Source organism: Eulemur rufifrons, chromosome 8, assembly GCF_041146395.1.
Source record: "Eulemur rufifrons isolate Redbay chromosome 8, OSU_ERuf_1, whole genome shotgun sequence".
NCBI lineage: Eukaryota > Metazoa > Chordata > Mammalia > Primates > Lemuridae > Eulemur > Eulemur rufifrons.
In genome coordinates this window covers 38341714-38368301 of record NC_090990.1, presented here as the reverse complement: position 1 = coordinate 38368301, position 26588 = coordinate 38341714, and the positions used below count along the sequence as shown (strand labels likewise).

At 39.3% G+C, this 26588-nt stretch overlaps 1 protein-coding gene, 1 non-coding gene and 1 pseudogene across 3 annotated transcripts in view; 2 read left to right on the top strand and 1 right to left on the bottom strand.

Moving 5' to 3' along the window:
• Window positions 1-26588, bottom strand: part of ZFYVE9 (zinc finger FYVE-type containing 9) — a 148336-nt gene that overhangs the window by 105178 nt on the left and 16570 nt on the right. The gene's annotated exons all lie outside the window — the stretch shown is intronic.
• Window positions 10880-15383, top strand: LOC138389079 (NHP2-like protein 1 pseudogene; annotated as a pseudogene).
• LOC138391134 (U7 small nuclear RNA) lies at window positions 26457-26518 on the top strand. Its single transcript, XR_011234754.1, has one exon. It is a non-coding gene; the product is annotated as a U7 small nuclear RNA (small nuclear RNA).

The following is a 26588-nucleotide window of genomic DNA, read 5'->3' as shown; positions in this document are numbered from 1 at the left end:
CTTATGTTTCAGATTATTCTGGGTAGCAGACTGACAGATATAATTTGTATCCCACAAATTGTGTACACCAAGAGTAACAACAAGAGTATATGTAGACTTCTAGTTTCTGGATCGGCATGTAAGAAGCTGGGAAGTCACTATTCTGCCTTAACAACAAAGCAATAACCTAAATAAACTGAAAAATCAACAACTCATCTTAGATCCATAGAAGAAGTAAGGTGATGGGGAAACCACTGCCTAAAATTTGGAGAGACAGACTGGTGAATACAAAAAAAGTCACAAATTAGCCAGGCATGGTGGTGGTGGCTCAGCCTGTAATCCTAGCACTTTGGGAGGCCAAGGCGGGAGGATCACTTGAGCCCAGGAGAATGAGACGAGCCTGGGCAATATTGAGACCCTGTCTCTACAAAAAAATAAAAAAATTAGGCAATCAAGGTGGTGCATGCCTGTAGTCCCAGCTACTCTGGAGGCTGAGGCAGGAGGATCGCTTGAGTCCAGGAGTTGGAGGCTGCAGTGCGCTACAGTGACGCCACTTCACTCCAGCCCAGGCAACAGAGTGAGACTCTCTCAAAAAAAATTCACAAATTACCTGAGCAGAAAACCTCTGTGGGAACCAGTGCTGAGGCAGGAAAGCTTGAAATATAACTGATAAACTGCTGGAGGCTTAGTGTGGACAACTCTGAGAGTTAAAATCTCTAGGGGGACCTGGTCTTAGGGGACCCCCACACTTTTGTGAGTGTTACCTCCATCCAGGAATTCAACCTAGTTCTCACAATGAGTATTAGAGAAACTCCCTCCACCCAATCTTCTGGCAGACAGAGGGGAAAAGGAACCATTTTGAAACATGCCATAGCATTCTGTTCCTAACAAAGTCTGCTCTCAGGAGAAACTAACCAGAACCTAACTTGCTGGGGTTATATCAGAGCCTGACTGACCTGGGGGAAGGGAAATATCCAGCTCTATCTAGCCCATTCTAGCCATCCTGTCCCCGCTAAATGGGGGAAAAAACTGAGAGGCATTTGTGAAGTTCTCAGTCCAGAGGCACAGGATTGCTAAAAGACTGAGACTTAATCACAGAACTATAGAATGCTTCCCTCCAAACCATATCACATTACTAAAGGCCTATTTACAACAGTACATCATGTCTAGCTATCAAGAAAAGGCCGGGCGCGGTGGCTCACGCCTGTAATCCTAGCACTCTGGGAGGCCGAGGCGGGTGGATCGCTCAAGGTCAGGAGTTCGAGACCCTGTCTCTACTAAAAATAGAAAGAAATTATATGGACAACTAAAAATATATATATAGAAAAAAAATTAGCCGGGCATAGTGGCGCATGCCTGTAGTCCCAGCTACTCGGGAGGCTGAGGCAGGAGGATCGCTTGAGCCCAGGAGTTTGAGGTTGCTGTGAGCTAGGCTGACGCCACGGCACTCACTCTAGCCTGGGCAACAAAGTTAGACTCTGTCTCAAAAAAAAAAAAAAAAGAAAAGAAAAGATTACAAGGCATAATAAAAGGCAAAAAAAAAAAAAACAACCAACACAGCTTGAAGAGACAGAGCAAGCTTAACAACCAGACACAGGTATGGCAGGGATATTGGAATTATCAGACCAAGAATTTAAATCAAATATGGTTAATATGCTAAGGGCTATAATGTGCAAAGTAGACATCATGCAAAAACACATGGGCAATTAAAGTAGAGAGAAACTCTGAGAGCCAAAAAGAAATGCCAGAGATCAAAAACACTGTAACAGAAACGAAGAATGCCTTTGATGGACTTATTAGGAGACTGGATATGGTTGAGGAAAGAATCTTTAAGCTTGAGGATATCTCAATAGGAACTTCCAAACCTGAAAGTCAAAGAGGAAAAATATAGACTGAAAAAAATAGAACAGAATATCCAAAAACTGTGGAACAACTACAAAAGGTGTAGCATATGTGTAATGGGAATACCGGAAGAAAGAGAGAAAAAAATAAGTATTTGTAATAATTACTGAGAATTTTCCCCAAATTAATGTCAGATACAATCCACAAATCCAGGAAGCTCAGAGAGCACAACGCATGGTAAATGACAAAAAAAAAAAAAAAAAAACTACACCAAGGCACATCATATTCAAAGAATAGAAAATCAAAGGTAAAAAAATCCTGAAAGAAACCAGAGGGGGGAAAAAACACCTTACCTACAGAGGAACAAAGGTAAGAATTATACCCAATTTCTCCTCAGAAACCATGCATGAAAGGAGAGGAGTGAAATATTTAAAGTGTCTAAAGAAAAAAGAAAAAAAACCTAGAAATCTGTATACCCACAAAATTATCCTTCAAAAATGAAGGAGACTATATCAATAATCACTTCAAACATCAATGCACTAAATGAACCAATCAAAAGATAGATTGTCAGAAGGATCAAATGTTAATAAGACACAACTATATGCTGTCTACAAGAAACCTTCTTTAAATATAAGGACACATACAGATTAAAAGTAAATGCAGAAATATATACCATCCTAACACCAATCAAAAGAAAGCAAAAGTAGCTATATCAATTTCAGACAGAGTTCAGATCAAGGAAAGTTATCGGGGATAAAGAGGGGCATTATGTAATGATTAAGGGGTCAATTCTCAACAAGACATAACAATCCTTAACACGTGTCAGGTATCAGATTAAATCTCAATTCTTCAAGGAAACCCTCCTTTTACCCCTCAGATTAAGTTTACTACATAGCTCTTATAACTCTATGATTATTTTTATAATATTATAGAATATCAGCTGTGGGAGGATAAATTCCATGGCTGTCTAGTTCACCAAAATATAGCCAGAACTTAGCACAGCCCCTGGCAGGCAACTAATATTTGTTCAGTGGACAGATGCTAAAATTATATAAATTCACAAATTAATAAATATATTTAATTTCACCCATTAAATGCTATAAAATTATTAATCAATCCTTCTAGGCTTCATTGATGTTTATGATGATCTCTACCAATCTTAATGTATTGATCTTTATACTCTTGATTTCCCTATCATTTCCATCAAAACTTCTTAAAAGAACCACTGTAAAATTTGCATTTCAACATCTAACATACTCAAAATTATGTGGTAGAGTACTCATTGGCTGAAAGCTTTTGCAACATGGTATGGTCAGGTTTACTGGCAAGTAGTATACAAGTCTGCCGAGTTATAGCTCAATGACTGAGAATGTATGAGAGGACCCAGAATGTGGATAAATTTAAGATTATACTGAAATAGATTGTCCATACATCTTTTAATGTCATTGTGTTTATCAAAAACTTCTATAAAATAGTAAATACACTAACACTCTGAGTTTGTTTTGAGGGTGAGAGAAGAAATAATAATATTTACTGACCATTTAGTATATACCAAACACTCTTCCAAGTGCCTTATATGTGCTAAACTCTTAATCCTCTTCAAAACCCTAAATAGTGAATATAGAATTAAGCCCTCCAGGATATAAACTACAAGAGGGGCCAGATGTGGTGGCTCATGCCTATAATCCTAGCACTTTGAGAGGCCAAGGAGGGAGGATCACTTGAGGCCAGGAGTCTAAGACCAGCCTGGGTAAGATAGGAAGACCCAGTTTCTACAGAAAAAAAAAAAAAAAAAAAAAATTAGTTGGGTGTGGTAGCTTATGCCTGTAGTCTCAGCTACTCCAGAGGCAGGAGTTGGTTCATTTAAGCCCAGGCTTTCGAGGTTGCAGTGAGCTATGATCCCACCACTGCACTTCAGCCTGGTAAACAGACTGAGACTCTGTCTCAAAAAAAAAAAAAAAAAAAGAGGACAGAGATTTTGTCTTAATGCTCCTTGTTATATCGCTGGCACCCAGAACAATGTCTGGCATATAGTAAGTACTCAAATATTTGTTGGATGAATGATGAAAAAATGGAGGCAAAAAGAATTTAAGTAACTTGCACAAGGTTACACAGTGGCAGAGCCAGGATTTGAATCCAGGCAATCTGGCGTCATGTTCCAGACTCTTAACTACTAGATGTGTATATATTTGAAAACAACATTCCTCCTTTACCTCTCCTATTCACCCTTTAGAAGTATTTGCAGTACAGAAATGCTTCCATGAGCTAGTAAGTTATGTTCACTATTTTGCCAAGTAGAGAAAGCAAAAGAGAAAAAAAAGGAACTGTAGTTTAATAACATAGAAACACCACAATTTATTAATATTCCCACTACAGATGGTAGTACATATTGCAATGAAGGGAGAAAGAAATATATTAACAGGTTAATACAATGAATTTTTAAAATATTTACACATCTATTGTTATATATTCATACAAGTTATTTAACATAGTATTATAATAAATCAGCACTACACACAGCAGTGTTAAATGAGCCATTCATATACATCTACATTTGCTACAGTCTTTTTAAATAGCCGAATAGGATTCCATTAAATGGATGTACAGTACTATAATTTAGCTCTCAACCCTATCAATAAACATTTAGACTGTTTCCATGTTTTTATATTTATAAACAATATAATGAATAACCTTGTACATGTATCTTTACACTATAATATGTACAATATATCCCTAAAAGCAGAGTTTGAGAGAAAGGTAGTGTACATTTTAAATTTTAATAAAGACTGCCAGGCCGGGCGCGGTGGCTCACGCCTGTAATCCTAGCACTCTGGGAGGCCGAGGTGGGCGGATCGTTTGAGCTCAGGAGTTCGAGACCAGCCTGAGCAAGAGCGAGACCCCACCTCTAAAAATAGAAAGAAATTATATGGACAGCTAAAAATATATATATAGAAAAAATTAGCCGGGCATGGTGGTGCATGCCTGTAGTCCCAGCTACTCGGGAGGCTGAGACAGGAGGATCGCTTGAGCCCAGGAGTTTGAGGTTGCTGTGAGCTAGGCTGACGCCACGGCACTCACTCTAGCCTGGGCAACAGAGTGAGACTCTGTCTCAAAAAATAAATAAATAAATAAATAAATAAATTTTAATAAAGACTGCCAGGCCGGGCGCGGTGGCTCACGCCTGTAATCCTAGCTCTCTGGGAGGCCGAGGTGGGCGGATCGTTTGAGCTCAGTGAGTTCGAGACCAGCCTGAGCAAGAGCGAGACCCCATCTCTACTAAAAAAAGAAAGAATTATATGGACAGCTAAGAATATATATATAGAAAAAATTAGCCGGGCATGGTGGTGCATGCCTGTAGTCCCAGCTACTCGGGAGGCTGAGACAGGAGGATCGCTTGAGCCCAGGAGTTTGAGGTTGCTGTGAGCTAGGCTGACGCCACGGCACTCACTCTAGCCCGGGCAACAGAGTGAGACTCTGTCTCAAAAAAAAAAATAAAATAAAATAAAGACTGCCAAATTTTCTACCAAATATGCTGTTTGTTTTTATTTCCTCTAAAGGTATGCAAGAATTTTTTTCTTCATGCTCTTGTCATTATAGAGTAAAACCAATCTTTTACCAGTCTCACAGGTAGTAAATGGAAACTGATTTTCTAATTTGTGTTTTTAATTATGAGTAAAAGCTGAACATCTATTTATATCTTTCATATTTACTGACCTTTCTGCAAATTACCTACAAATATTCTTTATATATATCATGTTTAGAATATTTCTTCCAGTTTCATGTTTGGGGTATTTCTTATATGAAAGTCTCATGCTTTATGTACTCAAATTCATCGATCTTTTCCTTTTTGGCTTCTGTATTTCATATCATGCTTAGAAGAGCCTTCTTCATATCAACATTATAAAAATATTCACCTATGTTTTCTCTGCTATTTTCATGGTTACTTTTGTTTGTTTCACTCTTTCAACAACTAAAACTCTATTTTGTTTGGTAGGAAAGGCTCTATAACTTGCTTTTCTCACGCAATAACATATCCTAGATATCCTTCCAGATCAACTACCTCATTTATTTTAACTGTACATATATAGAATTTTATAACATATCCATATCATGGTTTTATTCATTTATTAGTTATACGAGGTCTGTCCGGAAAGTATCCAGCCATTGTTAATATAATGAGAACAGTTTACAAGACACTGATGTAACCTGGTAGCCACGGCAAGCGGATTGGAATGCTTATGTGTTAATAATGACAACTTCACTGTACTAGTCAGTGGGGTGCTAGACGCCATTGAGTGAGCATGTGTACCATGTGGCCGACACATTCAAAATGACTGACCAAGTACAGCAAAAAATCTGCATCAAATTTTATGTTAAACTTGAACATTTCTCCACAGAAACTATTTGGATGATTCAGAAGGCTTTTGGGGATGATGCAATGAGTGCAGCACAAATAAAAGTGTGGCACAAACTCTTCAAAGATGGTTGAGAATCTGTTGAAAGTGATCCATGTTCTGGAAGGCCTGAAACAAGCAAAACACCTGAAAATGTTGAACATGTACAGGTTACGTTAAGAGATGCTGGGAGAATTGTGTGACATCCGAAGGTGCCTACTTTGAAGGGGACTGAGGCATCACTGTCCTATGTACAATGTTTCTTGTATCTTCTTCAATAAATGTTTCTATTTTTTATAGTACATGGCTGGATACTTTCCAGACAGACCTTGTATATAGCTAATATATCTATTAGTTATACACAGCTAATACATTTATTAGTTATATATAGCATTAATGAGCATTTGCATTTTCCCTTATTTTTTCGTATTACCAAGAATGCTGCCATTAACACCATTGTACATGCCTCCTTGGACACATGTGCTCGTGTTTTTTTTTTAAAGATAAACATTAAGAAGCAGAATTACTCCATCATTACTCTGTGTCCTTTGATACTGACAAATTACCATCCAAAATGGTGTGCCTCATATGTTTTCATCTTAAAAATTAATTACCTGTATCATTCATTCAAGATTTATTTATTTAAGAGACAGGGTCTTATTTTTTTTATTACTTATTTACTTATAGGACCCTAATCTCTTACCATATACAAAAATTAATTCAAGATAGATAAAAGACTTAAATGTAAGGCATGAAACCATAAAAATTCCAGAAGAAAACATAGGAAAAACTCTTCTGCACATCAGCCTAGGCAAAGAATTTATGACTAAGACCCCAAAGACAAATATATCATTAATAAAAATAAATAAATCTGACTCAATTAAATTAAAAAGCCTCTGCACAACAAAGGAAATAATCAACAGAGTTAATAGACAACCTACAGAATGGGAGAAAATATTCAAACTATATGTCAGACAAAGGGCTAGCATCTGGAATCTACAAAGAACTCAAACAAATCAACAAGGAAAAACAAACAAGCTCATTAACAAGTGGGCAAAAGACATGAACAGAAGTTTTTCAAAAGAAGATAGACAAATGCCCAACAAACATGAAAAAATGCTCAACATCACCCCACTATCAGCGAAACACAAATTAAAAACACAATGAGATACCTACCACCTTACCCCGTCAGAATGACCATTACTAAAAAGTCAATAACAAGAGACGCTGGCGTGGATGCAGAGAGAAAGGAATGCTTATACACTCTTGGTGGGACTGCAAATTAGTGCAACCTCTATGGAAAACAGTATGGAGATTCCTCACAGAAATCAATGTAGGCTACCATTCAATCCAGCAATCCCACTACTGGGTATCTACACAAAGGAAAAGAAGTCACTTTAACAAAAAGACACCTGCACTAGAATATCACAGCACAATTCACAATTGGAAAGATGTGGAATCAACCTAAGTGACCATCAATTCATGAGTAGATAAAGAAAATGTGATAGAGGATGTTGGTACTTTGAGATGGGAGTCTCCCAGCCTCCTCATTTGCCAGCAAATTAATAAACTCCTTTTTCCTTCTCCTCAAACCACTTGTCCTCATTCTTCTGATGTGACCTCAGGGACAAATGCCGAACTTCGGTAACAGAATTTGATGTCCCCCGGTGGGCCTACTGGTGCCCTGGTAGAATGGCACCCCACAACGCTGGAAGAGGCAGGGAGTAGCCTTGGGTAAAAGCTGTGAGTTTTCACAGGTAGGAGCAACTTCTTTTCAAGGTGAGACAGCAAGGAACGGCCCCAGCACCTGCCAGAGCTTGTTTTAGCTCTGGGGAACTCCCATCTCGTCTCCCCAAAGTAGATGTAGCTCTCCGCAACCTGAACTGAGTTGAGGAGAAGGAAATGGATTTGGAAAGTGTCCAGACGCCAGGTCATTTGTTGGGTAAATTCCCCCATGTGCATGCCAAGACCCTGATTCCACCCATTTGGGAAGGGTTTTGAACCCTTCAGCCCTGTGGCAGGGCATTCGTTTGGGCCATTAGGGCATTTGTTTTGAGGCACCTTTTGTGGGTGGAAGTCATGAGGCTGAATGGATCTAAGGAACCTGGTTTTAATTCGGAGCTCATTTATGCCAGAGAATGGCGGCAGGGGGGCGGGGGGGGCGGTTGAAGGGGGGGCTAGGCCACCATTAGGGGAGGGTTTCCCAGGGAACAGTGGGATTAGGCCACCCATTTGGGGAAGGTTTTGGACCTTTCAACCATTTGGGGTGGCATTTAACCCCTTTGGATTCCCACTTGTGAACCTTCCAGCCCTGCAGTAGGGCATCTGAGGCACTGTCTTAGGTGCCATTTGAGGTGGTGTTTGTCCTCTTTGGATTCCCATTTGTTTGACAGGCCCTGGCATTTCTGTATTGAGGAACCCCTGTACTGTCCATTATTTGTGATTTTTATTGCAACATAAGGAAGCTCCATCTCAAAATCCCTTGGGAAAAAACTTTGGCTGAATGGTTAACTTACCGTAAAGAGAATGGCCAATGTATGTGCTGTAGTGTAAGAAGAAGTGGCTGTTAAGTGAAAATTAGTAAAGAGAATGTTTTTATTGTAATCCAATGTATGTGCTGGAGTGTGAGAAGTGGCTGTTAAATGAAAATTCCCATTTGATTGATACGCCATGGCATTTTAGACTGTTTGTGTTCGGAATTCCCTACATTGCTTGTGTTCGTGAGTTTTTGTACCACTTGTCTGGTGAGTTTTTGTCTTGTGGTACTGCTTGCATGGAATATGAGGAAAAGTGGTGGTTGATGGTTTGTGGTTTATTCTGAGCTGTTGGTTCTTTTAAAATGGTCAACCTGCCACTATAGAGTTCAAACGTTGAGTCTCAAGATCTCTGCCTCAGATAAACTCATTGCCTGATTTTTGATAAATGAGGTCCTCCCACCCCTGCCAGACCCATCCCCTCTACCCCCCAACCCCACAACTGACCAGGGTGAGGCATAGTGCATGTGGCCAATCAACCAGCAGCCCACAGCAAGGGGGGAAGGAATGCCTGCCACCACTGCCATCTTGGCACCAGGGGAGAGGACCACCTGAACTAACTCTTTAGTCCTATGCCCAGTAAATTATGATTCAGGGTTCAGAATGGTTTCTCCAGGCAGCAAACTCAATTTGGGCTAGACGGAACCCCTAGCCATAGCAGGGCAATTTATGGCAATATCAGACAGAGCGCCTTGAATGTGCAAGAACAGCCAGCAGGGTCCTTTGAGACAGTTAAAAGGAAAGGGAAAAAAAGCTGCTTCAGGCTGAATTTTTGTAAAGAAGGACCTTGACAGGAACACTGCCCAAAATTGCAAAGGACTACGGGTGGCAGGAAGCCTCTAGGAGAGCAAAAAGCTTTTTTTAAGTCCAGAACTCAGATGGCAAAGGAGGGGGCCCGGAGCCCCCTGCCTCCAAATATCCCCACAGGAGCCCTGGGCAAAATTAACAGTGAGGAATCAATCGGCCTTAGCTACATGAACAGAAATGGTCCAGGGGACCCCTTCCTCCAGCCACCACCCCGATCCACAGTACCAGTCACATCTGGTGCTCTGCAAGCTAGGTAAGGGGTGGCAGCGGGTGGTGGGCAGGTGGCAGTGAGGTAGCTGTAGATAAGCAGTGGCTGAGAAACTCGTTGCAGCAGGCCTAGGGGGCGGGCCTGGGCAAGCAGCAAGAGTACCAGGGGTTGTTTCAGAAGCTACAGAAGCTCACCTCCAGAGGTGAGGGGGCCACCAAGCTCCTACTGGATGAATACCAGGGCCTGGTGAAGTATACAGGAGACTGCCATTGTGCTTTGAAGTTCGGGCCTCAGCAAGCCTACACATCATTACAGCATTGGCAAGAAGAAAGCTACCAAAAGCGAGTAAGAATATTAATTATGCCACCAAAATAACAGCCCTAATATAGGCCATGGCTGAGCCAAAACAGGTGGCCAGCATGACAAAAATAAATCAGGCCACTGGCAGAGCTGCTAAGGAGGCTGCTGGAGGTGATCTGTTCCTCAGGGCCTTGATATCCCAGCTAGATTTAGATCTCTTTTAAAACTAAAGACTGGGGCTTGGACATTTGGTATGGCACAGAGAGAGAATTCTCATAGACTCGTCTCCTACCCAAATCTTTGGTTCAGCCTCTTACGAGGCACATGCATGAATATACACATTGGGAGCATGATGCCTTGATGGACTTGGTGGAACCTCATTTGAGTGGTCTAGTTTGCAACTAACTGTTTATGTACTTGGGGCGGTCCAAGGACACAAAGGCAACCCGTTACACAGGGAGCCCAACATGTGCGGGTCCCCCTTTTTGATGATTGACAGTTGTACTCAGATGCTTAGGTTTGTATTGGTAGATACCTTTTTAAGCTGGGTAGAGATTTGTACTGCCCCAATGGAGAGAATGTCTGAGGTTCCAAGATGGGCTCCTACCAGAAGCTGCTGGCCTGAGACGGGGCCTTTGCTGAGTTCCTGCACATGTAATGCCAGCAAAGAGCAGGAACAGGCCTCAGAAAACAACAGGATGATGGGCATCAGCAGTCCAAGGAAACAGGCCAAGCAGATAGAGAATGGCATACTGGTGATGGACACCATGGACAGACAGCTACAGTGACAGCTCAGCAGCTCCACCTCCTACAGCATGGATGTCAGCAGGCACCCCACTGTCAACAGGACCCAGGAGCACACTCCACAGACCCCTGGGCATTTCACCACAGTGGTAATGGACCCTCCTTTGTAGCAGAGGTAACCCAACACATAAGCAAAGCCCTACACCTAGGTACAGTATTGCTGCTTGTACTCCTCTGGATCAGGCTTAAGTTAAGCCCCTAAGAAACAGTTTATGAGAGACCCTGTATGGTAACATAACCATGAGAAAAAAAAAAAAATAGAATAAAGAAATATGTCAAATGAGTGAGTCTGGTGATAAAAAAAAAAAAAGAAAAAGAAAAAACGAAAATGTGACACATATATGTATGCCATAGAGTTCTACTCAGCTATAAAATGGAATGAAATAACGTCTTTTGCAGCAATTTGGACAGAACTGGAGACCATCGTCCTAAGTGAAGTATCCCGGGAATGGAAAAACAAATACCATGTGTACTTGCTAATAACTGGGAGCTACACAATGGGCACACATGGGCACAAAGAGATGTAAAGGACATTGGAAACTAAGAAGCGGAGAGGGTGGAAGGGGGTGAGGGTTAAAAACTTACCTATCGGGTACAATGAACACTATTCTGTTGATGGGCAAACTAAAAGCCCCAACTTAAGCATTATACAAGGTATCCATGTAACAAAAACATTTGTACCCCCTTAATATTTTTTAATTTTTTTAAAAGGGGAAAAATTATCTGTATCCATTCCCTTAAGAATCATTTATTTATTTATTTTAAGGGTCTGTTTATTTATTTTATTTATTTATTTATTAGAGGTAAGGTCTCACTCTGTCACCCAGGCTGGAGTGCAGTGGTGCCACCATAGCTCACTGTAGCCTCAAACTCTTGGCCTCAAGTGATCCTTCTGCCTCAGTCTCCCGTGTAGCTGAAATTACAGGCATGTGCCACTGTGCCTGGCTTTCAATTGTTAGTTAGTTATTTTAAGAGTAGCTGGGATTACACTGCTGCCAGCCTCACCAAATATTTAAATACTTTCTTTATGCTAGGCACTGTTCCAAAGTATACAGCATAATGATAAACAACCCTGACAAGGGCACCACTTTGGTGATTAAGAGTAGGCTCTAAGCAGGTTGCAGTGGAGCCCACCTGTAATCCCAGCTACTGGGAAGGTTGACGTGGGAGTATCACTTGAGTCCAGGTGTTCCATGCCAGCCTGGGCAACAACAACAAAAAAGAGTGCAGGTTCTAGAGTCTGACTGAGTTCAAATGTGAGTTCAACATTGCCTAGATGTCTGACCTTAGGCAAGTGATCCTACAATTGTGCCTTGAGCTTCTTATCAACAGAACAATAATAATAATAATGGTACCTACCTTGTAGGATTGTTGTGAGGACTGTTTTTGCCTAACATATGGAAAGTATTCAACGTTTTATTATTACTTAAATTTGCTATTATCAACTTTTTTTTTTTTGCCAATAAGAGGGAAAAATAGTATTTCATTATGGAATCATTTCCCTAATAACTAGTCAGACTGAACATATATTTTTACCTTTTTAGATTTTTATATTTCCTATTCTGTGATCTATTCAAATCCTTTGCCCAATTTTTTCTGTTAGGATATTTGAAATTTTCTTCATGATTTGTCAGAGTCTTTACATATTCTGGGCATTGATTCTTTGACTGTTAAATATGATGCAAATATTTTCTAATATGATACCTAAGCTCTAACCCATAGGCTGTTGGGTTTTATTTGTGGCCAAATCACAAGGATAGCAGCATTGACCACTGTTTTGCTAAGAAAATTTCAAGTCTTGCTTTCTACTTTTAAAAGTTCGGTAATTGTTTAGATTTAGGGGAAGGAGGTAGGAAACATCCTCTAAGCAAGAGTAAGTATAAGCCAAAGGCTTAGAAGCAATTTCTAATTTATCTACTCTTGTCTCCTAAATACCTGGCACAGGGTGTGGCACGTAATAGACGTCGGATGAACAAGTACGTCTGAATAAATGTGAAATCTCCTTACTAGGTTACAAGATCCTTATGGGCAAGGATGGTGTCCTACTTACCTTAGGATCACGTCCACAACACCTAACAATGCATTTACACAGAAGCAGCACTCAAATGCTTTTACTGAATAGATTGCTATCTTGGAAGATGCATGAAAATAGCTGAAGTGATCAATGTAAAACAAGCAATCCCTTCCTCATATGAAGATTACACTCTGATATGCAGCTGCAGGTAGCTCCATACAGAGTCTGGTGTTGTTTGGGTCTCATCATCTCAAATTCACTATTTTAAGTCTTTGTTCTGAGGAAAAAAAAATGTCCCTGGCAATTATTGTGCCCTGAATCCATCTGAATGCTGCTGAGATGATGCCCACACAATATTTCTCTTGTTTTAGTCTCCTCCAAAGCATTTATTCTTACTATATCATTTAAGATTAAGTCTGGCCGGGCATGGTGGCTCACGCTTGTAATCCTAGCACTCTGGGAGGCTGAGGCGGGTGGATCACTCGAGGTCAGGAGTTCGAGACCAGCCTGAGCAAGAGCGAGACCCCCGTCTCTACTAAAAATAGAAAGAAATTATCTGGCCAACTAAAAATATATATAGAAAAAATTAGCCGGGCATTGTGGTACATGCCTGTAGTTCCAGCTGCTGGGGAGGCTGAGGCAGAAGGATTGCTTGAGCCCAGGAGTTTGAGGTTGCTGTGAGCTAGGCTGACGCCACGGCACTCACCCTTGCCTGGGCAACAGAGTGAGACTCTGTCTCAAAAAAAAAAAAAGAATAAGTCTGTTTCAGGCCAGGCATGGTGGCTCATGCTTATAACCCCAGCATTTTGGGAGGCCAAGGCAGGGGGATCACTTGAGGCCAGGAGTTCAAGACCAATTGGGCAACATAGCAAGACCCCGTGTCTCTATAAGAAAAAAAAATTAGCCCAATGTGGTGGTGTGCACCAGTAGTCCTAGCTACTCAGGAGGCTGATCCAAGAGGGTCACTTGAGCCTGGTAGTTTGAGGCTGCAGGGAGCTATGATTACAAGACTACACTCCAGCCTGGGCAACAGAGCAAGACCCCATCTCAAAAAAACAAACAAAACAAAACAAAAAGAGTAAGTCCATTTTAGCACAGTAACCACAGCTGTTTGGGTCTCCTGAATTTTTTCTCTTCCTACATACCCTGCCTAGTCGAGCTCTCCTTTGCTAAGTGCTACTAGACTAGTTATTTTCCAGGATATCACTCTTCGTGATCTAGGGTTATAGTTTCGAGTGAAACCATGAGGCAACGTGGCATAATGGAAAAACTGCAGGATCCTTGCAGCCAGATGACCTGAGTTTGTGTACTTGCTCAACCATTTACCAACTATTAATATATGACCACAATATCCCTAAGTCTCAGTCTGTTTTCAAGTGAGAATAATATCAATAATATCTAACTCCCCTGGGTCACAGGATTACAGCAAGGATTATAAAATTAGATGATAACACAGAAATATTTTATAAGGTATTCTACAAATATATATCAATACTATAAGAAATATGGCTCAAAAACAATATCAACGAAAGGACTCCACCAGACGATTCACTTCATGAGGGCAAGGATCATGCCTGACTGGATCATGGCTGCATTTCCAAAGCCTGGCTTATTATTAGTTGAAGGAAAGACTGAAAGAATGACAGAAAAATGAAAAGGGCACTAACCAGTGACCTTAGCCAAATTAATAAATCTCTGAGTTTCAATATCCTCATTTGTAAAGTAAGAATACTTGGAACCTTCAATACTCCACTTTCAAAAAATGGATAGAATTAGGGAGGAGATTAGCAAAAAAAAAACCCCACAAAATGTGAAGAACACTAGTAGTCCTAGCTATTCAGTAGGCTGAGGTGGGAGGAATGCTTGAGTCCAGGAGTTTGAAGTTGATGTGAGTTATGATTGCACCACTGCACTCCAAACTGGGTGACAGAGCAAGATCCTATCTCTAAAAAAAAAAAATTAATAAAATTTTTTAAAATAGAGGGAAATTTATAGCTATAAACCCTGTATTTTTTAAAAAATAGGATTGTAAGAAATAACCTAACCTTCCACTTTAAGAAACTAGAAAAAGAGGACCTTGGCCGTGCTCCTAGAGGAGTGGCGAACCTGTGGAGGAACCAGGAACCGCAGCCACTACCGAGGCTGATGTAAATCCGAACGCCTATCCCCTTGCTGATGCCCACCTCACCAAGAAACTATTGGACCTCATTCAACAGTCATGTAAATACAAGCAGCTTCGTAAGGAGCCAATGAGGACACCAAAACCCTCAACAGGGGCATCTCTGAGTTCACTGTGATGCTGAGCCACTGGAGATCATTCTACACCTCCCCCTGCTGTGTGAAGACAAGATTGTGCCCTACATGTTTGTGCGCTCCAAGCAGGCCCTGAGGCGGGCCTGTGGGGTCTCCAGGCCTGTCATTGCCTGTTCTGCACTATCAAAGAAGGCTCACAGCTGAAGCAGCAGATCCAGTCCATTCAGCAGTCCATCGAAAGGTCTTAGTCTAAACCTGTGGCCTCTGCCACATTCTCCCTGTTGACTCCTCCCCCTGAGGTAGTGTATCATATTGTCTGCATTAGCATGTAGTATTTTCAGCTACTTTCTATTGTTATAAAATATCGTAGTACTACATTTGGTTTCTGGAGTTTTATATTATTTTTGTTGTTTTACGGAGTGGTTTCCCCCTTCTAAGCCCTTCTACATTCTCTCTGCCATCCTTCATCCTTTTATCCTCCCTTTTGAAAAATGAACTGATGCTCAGAACAGATGGAAGCAGAGTGGTGGCACCATTCAAAGGCAGGAAGAGCCAGGAGAAACCTGATGGAGCCAGGATAGAGATGGTTCCAGCTCTCATCTGCTGACTTCCTACTGTGTGCAGGATATGATTCAAGTAAACACCATCCATTTTGTACCCCTTGTGCCTGACATATACAATCACTGATGTGTGTTAAAATGATCAAGGGGTTTTCTTCGCACTCGAGGGGATTATGTATCATTTGGAGAGGAAGCATGTGTTCTGTGAGGTTAGGCTTATGTCCAAGTGTCATTTACAAATGTACCCCTGCTATTTGCTTTGGTAATAATGATGTTTTGTCCTTTCCCTCCCTGACCCCCCAGCTGTACCCCTGAGGGTGGCAGGGCAGCAGCATACCAAAGAGATGTGCTGCAGGATTCTAGAGGTGGCCTGGGTGAGTGAGACATGGGGCGCTTGACCTGGGTCTTAAAAGAGTCAGGAGTGTCAAGGGCAGAGAGAGCGTCATCTGATGCTGGAACAAAGGATTCTGGGAAGATCACGGAGACCTGGCTGGTAGCTACAACAGAAATAATGGAGTCTAGAAACAACTTCTCTTTGGGGAATGGGGATTTCTTCAGTGGACACTTGGCCCAGCTCTGAGAGTTCTTACCCCTGTTGCCTGCCACAGTTGGGTCAGATATATTCTTTATCATGTGAGAAGAGTGCTACTATGTCCTTCATTCTTGTGAGCATCCTAATAAAGAAATATATTCATATTCCAATTAAAAAAAAAAGAAACTAGAAAAAGAGGAATAAACTAAACCCAAAGCAGGCAGAATTAAGGAAATAAAAAATATTAAAGTGGAAATAAATCTATTTATTTTTAAAAATACAGAAAATTAATACACCAAAAGTTGGTTCTTTCAAAAGAAAATTGACAAACCTTTAGCTAGGCTGACAAAAGAGAGAGAGAGAAAGAAAGAGAGTGAGAGAAGACTCAAATTAGCAAGATCAGAAAGTAGAGGTATTACTACTGGCCTTACAAAAATAAAAAGGATTAAAAAGAATACTATGAACAACTGTATACTAACAAATTAGGTAACCTAGATGAAATGTACAAACTCCCAGAAACACCAAATTTCCAAACTGACTCAAATAGAAATAAGGAATCTGAACAGACCCATAACAAGAGATTGAATTATTAATTTTAAAACTTCCCACAAACTAAATTTTAAAACTTTCCACCTGGGCCCTGAGTGGTTTCACTGGTAACGTCTACAAGTTAATGTCAATCCTTCACAAACTCATCCCAAAAAAAGCAGAAGAGAAGGGAATGCTTCTCAATGCATTCCATGGCATCAATGTCACCCTGATACTAAACCAAAGATCACAAGAAAACTATAGGCCAATATCCCTTATGACTATAAATGTAAAAATCCTTAATAATGTAGTAGCAGATAAAATCCATTTTTATATATTCTATAAGTCTTGTATCAGATATGATTTGCAAATATTTTCCATCATTCTGAGGATTGTCTTTTAATTTTTGTGGTGGTATCCTTTGAAGCACAAACATTTTTAATTTTGATGAAGATTAATTTATCTAGGTTTTTTTGGTCACTTGTGCTTTTTGTGTCATATTGTTTAATCCAAGGTCATGAAGAACATATAAAGAACTTACAATTTAATAAAAAGACAATACAATTAAAAATGGGCAAAGCATCTGAATAGACACTTCCCCACAGAATATATGCAAATGGTCAATAACATCGTGAAAAGATGCTCAACATCATTAGATCAGGGAACTGAAAATCAAAACCACAAGAAAGTATCAATTCACAACCACTAGAATGGACAGAATAAAAAAGAAAGACAAAAACAAGTGTTGGTAAGGATGTGAAGAAACTGGAATTCTCATACATTGCTGATGGGAATGTAAATGGTATAACCACTTTGTAAAACAATCCGGCAATCCCTCAAAAAGGTAAACATAAAAGAGAGAAACACCAAAAAAAAAAAAAAAAAAAAAAGCAAACATCTCCTTATATAAATATCCAAGAGAATATGTCATAGGAATTTTTTTTTTAAGGGACAGGGTCTCACTCTGTTACCCAGGTTGGAGTGCAGTGGTGCAATCATAGCTCACTGTAACTTCAAACTAAGTCCTGGACTCAAGCAATCCTCCTGCCTCAGTTTCCCAAGTAGCTAAAACTACAGGCGCATGCCACCATACCCAGCTAATTTTTTTTGAGAGATGGGGTCTTGCTATGTTGCCCAGGCTGGTCACGAACCCCTGGCCTCAAGCGATCCTCCCACCTCAGCCTCCCAATGTGTTGGGTTATAGATGTGAGCCACCATGCCAGCTTCTACACAAAAATTGATACACAAATGTTCACAGCAGTATTATTCATATAACCCAAAAGTGGAAACAACTCAAATGTCCATTAACTGATAAATTTATAAATAAAATGTGGTATACACAATGGGATATTATTTGATAATGAAAGGAAAGGGAGTACTGGTACATGCTACAACATGGATGAACCTTGAAAATATTATGCTAAGTGAAAGAAGCCAGATGTAGATTCCATTGATATGAAATATCCAGAATAGGCAAACACACAGAGACAGAAAATAAACTAGTGGTTGCCAGGGGCTGAGGAGGGGTGATGGAGGGAATGACTGCTAATGGGTACAGGGGCAATGAAATTGTTCTAAAATGAGATAATGGTGATGGTCTACAACTCTGTGAATATACTGAAAACCACTGAATTCTACACTTTAAACAGGTGGATTTTATGGTATACAGCTCAATTAGGCTATTTTTATAACAAGAATTAAAACTAGAAATAACTGTAATTCTAATCTGCCTGACCTTAATATGCCTATTCAGCCATGTCCATCAGTCTACTATATAAACCATGGCAACTAATCTTCAATTTTAGGCAGAAAAAATTAGCAACCTCTCACACATATAAATTCATTTTCAGGACCTATAAAACTACTTTTTGTACAAAATTATAAAACCATTACTTTTAATGAAATATTCTTCAAACCATTTATCTATTAAATGCCAATTGTAACTGCTGAGTAAACTAAGCTATTTTATTTTTAAGGAAGGATCTAAAAGTGCTTAGCAAAGCTCTATATTAAAACTCCCAACTCAATAAATATCACATTTTATTTGTTTGGTTTTATTAATCAGGAACTAATAATACTCTATACCTAACAGAGCTAAGCAATAGAATTTTAGACATTCCTCAACATTTCCCAGACTTATTTTGGTTTTAATTTCATGAAATACCTACACTTAAGCATTGAAAATTTTGTCAGAATAAGGCTTTCCATGGGAATTTACAACATTTTAGCATGATATGACATTAGAAAAGTTGCTTAACTTCTTTTTACCAGTTTTTCTCCCTCCTAAATGAGGGTAATAAAAACATATGCCCTATCCCTTTATTAGATTGCTATGAAAACTAAAGGAGAAAGTACTCCATAAGGTGTAATTATTACCTCCTGTTAAATGAAAAGCTAGACCAGCAGATATTAAATTATCAAACATCCCTTAACAAGAGCATGAACTTGGGCTGGGGGCTGCAAGTGGGGAGACAGTGCTATTAATAGGGCAACAAACCTAAAGGTTCTACCCAAAACAAATGTGGCATGTCACTGGATTTGCAAAACTTTTTAATCAATTCTTTTACATTCAACATTAGTGTCTCTTTATTTTTTATTTATTTATTTTTTTTGAAACAGAGTCTCACTCTGTTGCCCGGGCTAGAGCACCATGGTGTCAGCCTAGCTCACAGCAACCTCAAACTCCTGGGCTTAAGCAATCCTTCTGCCTTAGCCTCCCGAGTAGCTGGGACTACAGGCATGTGCCACCATGCCTGGCTAATTTTTTTTCTATATATATTTTTAGCTGTCCAGAACATTTCTTTCTATTTTTAGTAGAGACAGGGGGTCTCGCTCTTGCTCAGCCTGGTCTCGAACTCCTCACCTCGAGCGATCCTCCTGCCTTGGCCTCCCAGAGTGCCAGGATTACAGGCATGAGTCACCATGCCAGCCTAGTATCTCTTTAAATCTAAAGGATTGTATCAGTGATAATTATCTGGACAGTCAAGGAAGACTTTCGTTTTGTGCTAATGTATTAAATGTATGATATAGGATCCCCCTGCCCCAGATTGAAAAGGCTGATTTCAAAACTGTTTTCCTTAAAGCTTTTTAAGTAAGAAAAATGTCACGTTAACCTGTTTAACGTTATTTTTTAAACACTACAAATAATATTTGAGCAAAAGTAACACTTTCTCCAACACCATCCTAAACAAATTATAATAAGAACGCTAGGCCAGGGAGGCATCCACGCTTGTCATTAAAGAAATGCCAAAAGGACAAACAGAATCACGAAATGACCTAATTTAAAGCTGCCAGCTCAAAAGGTACATTCCTAAGGGTAAAAACTATATCAAATCATCTGATGAACGTTAACTCTTAAGTTGTAAGAATTTATGACATGACTAAATCATGTCCTATCTGCAGACCCACTCCACCCCTACTTTGTCTTTTTAAAATTATTTTTATAAAAACAAAAGCTCTGACAAGGTTATATTAAAGACACAGCTGAAAGAGTAACCATAAAAGCTCTTAACAGTAAAGGAATTGTGAAATTAAGTAATGTTCACAATTTTCAATAACTCAAACACATTTTCTGGTCAATCTTTATAATAAAAGGCCACTCATAACCGGTGAAGAAAACATTGCTTTATATCAATTATTTCTTCAAAGAATCCAGTGTAACAAATTGTGAGGCTAAGAGCAAACAATTCAATAAATACATATAATTATGGTGCTTCAAAGTGGGGAGAGGTAAGCCACACCTAAATACTGAAAAGAAAATAAAGCTCAAAATTCACAGATTGCTGAAATTCATCCAGAGCAACAGTATTACATCTTGCAGGTATAGAAAGTGTCCTTCCTTTGGACACTGGCAAATTTACTCATGAACAGAAGGAAAGCCTATCTTTCATCCACTCTATGACTTCATCCAAGCATATATGTACTCAAGCATATGTTTAATGATCATCTACAATGTATGCTTAAGAGCTGTGCTAAGAGCTCTAAAAACAAGAAACTTCCAGCCAAGTGGGGCCAGGACTAACAATACAATATAATCCATGATGGTGGGTGCTCAGAGATGCAGTATTTAATTCAGCTGAGAGAAGCCAGGCACAGTGGCTCATGCCTGTAAGCCCAGCACTTTGGGAGGCCGAGGCAAAAGGATTAGTCAAAGACAGGAGTTTGAGACAAGCCTGGGCAACATATCGAGACCCTGTCTCTACAAAAAATTTAAAAATTAGCCAGCTATGGTGGTGTGTGCCTGTAGTTCCAGCTACTTGGGAGGCTAAGCCAGGAAGATAACTTGAGCCCAGGAGTTCGAGGCTTCAGTGAACTATGATGATGTCACTGCACTCCAGCTGGGGTGACAGAGCAAGACCTTGTTCTCAAGGAAAAAAAAAAATCAGCTAAGAGAAAGTCAGAAACATCAAATGAAATATTTGAGATGAATGTAGAATCTAAGGACTGTATCTGCTGCATAAATCATTATTTTTAAGGCTCTCGTGTTAACTTGTCTAGACTGGTATGTATATGTATGTATGTATGTATGTATGCATGCATGCATGTATGTATTGAGACAGGTCTCACTCTGTTGCCTGGGCTAGAGTGCAGTGGCGTGATCCTAGCTCACTGCAACTTCAAACTCCTGAGGTCAAGTGATTCTCCTAGCTAAGCCTCCCTCCTGAGTGGCTGGGAATACAGACGCACACCACCACACCTGGCTAATTTTTTTTTGTAGAGATGGGGTCTCATTCTGTTGTTCAGGCTGGTTTTGAACTCCTGGCCTCGTGAGATCCTCCCGCCTTGGTCTCCCAAAGAGCTAGGATTACAGGCACAAGCCACTGCACTAGGCCATTATTGTTATTTTTTAGAGCACTATATGCAATTAGAATATCCTAAAAATTGAATACTATTTTATCTAAACAGCATATATATAACAAAAGACTGGTCATGAAAAAAGGAAATTCAAGTATATAATAATTTTGGATAAAATCAATAACTTAAAAGGCAAAAATACCAACACAAGTCTCAATTTCCTCACTTATCCAATGAAGAGACTATCTGGAAAATCTCTTAGTTCCCTATGACTTCTAAAATTAAATTTGAGTATTCTATTTGTTGGTGGTTGATGCTCTAATAAATTATGACAAAAACATATCCCAAATATTTATAATTATTCTACTTAACTCAGATTAATTTATCTCCCAATACATATACATCAATTAATTTTGAAACAATCTACTTTCTAATATACAGTAAGTGCCTACGTCCTCTGTCTTTTCAACCTCTCCCTTGTATAGTCTGGAAACATCATCAATATCTTTTGATAACTAACATTAAAACCTCTCCTTCAACCCTACTTTTCCCTCTAATTACTGACCCTTTGCCTTCCTTTCACAGCCAAGTTCTTTTTTAAAAAATTTACTGATCTATCTCCTTATCTTCAATCTACTAAAACTGCTCTAGCTAAGGCCATCAATGACTAATTCCCAAGCCCATTATTTAGCCTATTAACAGGAACATTTCTTTTTAAAACTCTCCTTCCTTGCATCTACAAAACTTGATACTTTCTACTGATTTTCCTCTTCTTTCTTTTCTGTCTCCTTTTGTGGGCTTTCCCCCCCGTGTGTCTCTGAAATGTGATTTTTATCCGGTCTCATGTCCTCTTTCATGAACCTCTTCTCTCTTTACATGTTCTCACCGGACAGCCTTGTCTACCCTCGTGGCTTTAACTACTCCATAAAACCTTGTTGATCTCCTGCATTCTACCACCTCATCTGGGCTTGAATCATCTAAACCCAGACAGCTAGGAATCATTCTCCTCACCAATCAATCCTACAATTAATCCTAACAATTCTACTTCTAAATATATCTTGCATCCATCCTTTTCTCTTCTTTCCAGATGTTACCACTCTAATTTATACTATCTTCCCTGGCTTTGTTTTCTTCAATAGTTTCCCCAGTGGTATACCTATATCCATTCTGGTCCTCCTTCAGTCCATCTGCTACACTGACAACAAAATAATTTTTCTAAAATCCGAAATATGACCATGTAGTCTACCATTTTAAACTCTTCATCAGTTCACCATGCCCTACTTTAAAAAAAAAAAATTAACTCCTTTGGATAGTATATGAAGTGCACCACGGTCTGAATATGCTGCCTAGGTCTCTACCCCATTCTAGTGCCCTCACTCCCTTTCAACCTACAAAACCACCATACCACACTATTTGCAGTTCCCCAAATTAGACAACATATGTTGCTCCACATACTTCCACACGTTTGTGCCCAAGCTTTCCTCTGCTTAAATGCCCTTGTCATCTTTATCCATCTGGCAAACTCCTACGAACCTTTCAATACCAAACACAAGCATCACCATTTCAGTAAAGCATTCCTTCATCTCCCCAGGTGGAATTGATCATCCTCACAGACTCTGATGTATTTGCTTATTTACATATTTGCCTTCCCAACTAGTCCTTTAATTCCTTGAAGGCATACTCCTTTTTCTATAACTAGCACTTAAGCACAATCTTGCCTGAGTAAATGGGTCAATAACTGTTGTTAAATGAACAAATAAATGAATGGATGTAAAGTACCTTACTGGGTGCTACTAAGAAGTATAATATATTCATCCTGTTTCAAAAAGCTTAAAGATATATAGTAGAGGATTAAGAAGATATATGCTCATTAAAAGTTAAGTAACAATACAAAACATATAGGTCCCAATTCAGAAATATCACATGGTATTAAAATATAACAGATGTACAACTATCAATGTATTATAAAAACTAAAAGGAAACAAAAATTATTACAGCTTAGTATTATCTGACAAGGCTTCATGGAAAAGCTTTGACTGATTATTAAATGAAGTAGGAATTGGAAGAATTTGAAAAAAAAGAAAAGCAAAGAAAGTTCATTTTAATCTTCTTAAGTAAATCCTGTAAAATATCCACACTAATTCTTGGCTGTTTCAATGTATATAATTGGTACATTATATAACGTAAATATATTTCTGCAGAAAAAAATTGAGCTTTCCTGGTTGACAAATCCTTTCAACAAATATATGAGCCTGGCTGGGCACTGTGGCTCACGCCTATAATCATAGCATTTTGGGAGGCCAAAGAGAGATCACTTGAGAAGTTCAAGACCAGCCTGAGCAACATAGGGAGACCTCATCTCTACAAAAAATTTAAAAATTAGCAAGGTGTTTTTTATAAATTAACAAACAAACTCCCTATGATGTCACTCTCTCTTTACTGAATCCTACAATCGAGACTCTCTCATTTCTAATAAACATGTTTGGTATAAATAAAAAAAAAATTAGGAGGATGTGCTGGTATGGACCTGTAGTCCCAGCTACTTGGGAGGCTGAGGCAGGAGGATCGCCTGAGCCCCAGAGTTTGAGGTTGCAGTGAGCTATGATGATGCCACTGCACTCTAGCCCGGTCAACAGAGCAAGACCCTGTCTCAAAAAAGAAAACAAATGCACACATCTATAATGAACTTATCTTCAACAAAGGTGCTAAGAACATACAGAGGGGAAAGGACAGTCTCTTCAATAAATGGTGCAAAGAAAACTGGATATCCACATACAGAAGAATGAAACTAGACCCTTATCTCTCACTATATACAAACATAAATCAAATCAAAATGGATTAAAGACTTAAATCTAAGACCTGAAAATGTAAAACTACTAAAAGAAAACATTGGGGAAATGCATCAGGACATTGGTCTGGGCAATGATTTCTTGAGTAATACCCCAAAAGCACAGACAACCAAAGCAAAATTGGACAAATGCAATTACATCAAGCTAAAAAGCTTGTGCACAGCAAAGGAAATAATCAACAAAGGGAAGAGATAACCCACAGAATGGGAGAAGTATTTGCAAACTACCCATCTGACAAGGGATTAATAATTAGAATATATAAGGAGTTCCAATAACCCTATAGGAAAAAAATCAAATCTGATTAAAATATGGACAAAGAATCTGGATAGATATTTCTCAAAAGAAGACACACAAATGGCCAACCAGGATATGAAAAAGTGCTCAACATCATTAATCATCTAAGAAATACAAGTCAAAACTAAATGAGACAATCATCTCACCCCAGTTAAAATGGCTTTTATCAAAAAGACAGGCAATAGCGAATGCTGGCAAGGATGTGCAGAAAGTGGAACCCTCATACACTGTTGGTGGGAATGTAAATAAGTACAACCACTATGGAGAATAATAGGGAGGTTCTTCAAAAAACTAAAAATAGAACCACCGTATGACCCAATAATCTCACTGCTAATTATATACCCAAAAGAAGGGAATTTAGTATATCATAAAGATATCGGCACTCCCATGTTTATTGTAGTATTATTCACCATAGCCAAGATCTATAATCAACCTAAGTGTCTATCAACAGATGAATTCGGCTGGGTTTCATGCCTGTAATCCTGGCACTTTGGAAGGCTGAGGCAGGAAAATCGCTTGAGGCCAGGAGTCCAAGACCAGCCTGAGAAACAGCGAGACCCTATCTTTACAAAAAACAGAAAAATTAGCTGGGTGTGGTGGTGAGCACCTGTAGTCCCAGTTACTTGCAAGGCTGAGGCACGAGGACCACTCAAGCTCAGGAGTTTAAGGTTGCAATGAGCTATGGTGATGCCACTACACTCTAGCCCAGGAGACAAAGCAAGACTCTGTCTCAAAAAAAAAAAAAAAAAAACCACACACACAGATGAATGGATAAAGAAATTGTAGTACATATACATAATGGAACATTATATAGCCACAAGAAAAGAGTGAAATCCTGCTATTTGCAACAACATAGATGGAACTGGAATGTTAAGTGTAGTAAACCAAGCACAGAAAGACAAATCTCGCATGTTCTCACTCATATAAGGGAACTGAATATTAAAAACAATTGATCTCATAGAAAAAAATATATATATGGGCTTACTACAGGCCAAGATCAAGTTGAAAATAATAGGATAGCAGGGAGTTAGGGTGTAAAGACTTCATAACAGCAAGCTTTTTGGTCAAATCTCATTACAACAAAAACCTCCATATAATCTGTATTTATATAAATATTTATTCAACTAATACTTGAGTACCTACTCAAGTACTAGGTATCGTGCTCCTTCAACAATGAAGAGTATGGATTAAGCACAGCATTCTCAAAACACTTTTTATGATTAAGTCATTTAAACACTCATGGAAGTTTACCTAACCAAGTTGTTGCATTTAAGTCTAAGCACTGGAGATGAAACAGCAAGTAAACAAACAAACAAAAAAAAACCCTAGCCCTCATGGAGATTACATTCTAATGGGTGGAAACTGATAATAAACAAGACAAACATGTAAAATATATGATACACTAGATGGTATGTGCTAAGGAGAAAAAAAAGATGGAAAAGAAAGATTCGGGGTTACAATTTTAGATAAAGCAGCTAGGGAAGATCTCACTGGGAAGTGACGTTTAAGCCAAGACCTGAAGGCCACAGACAATCTTGTGAATATTTGAGAGAAGAGAGTTCCAAACAGAGGGAATAGCAAGAACAAAAAGCAGATTAAGTGAGGGGGAAGAGTAGTAGATGAAAGGAAGGAGTTTACAGAAGGGTCAGATTAGGGCTGGCCAATTGCCAATTATTTCCAGCAAAAATCAATACAACAAAATTTCAATGTACTAAAAGAATATTGATACTTCATCTAGAATGTGCTTTAAAAGAATCTAATCTGAAGCGTTACAGCTCTTTTAGAATTTGTCTAGCAGGTTTGCTGGTCCTCACCAGAAGACACGCAACATGCAAAAAAAAAAAAGGGGGGGGGGAGAAAAAAAGAATCTAATCTGAACCAGGTGCAGTGGTGTGC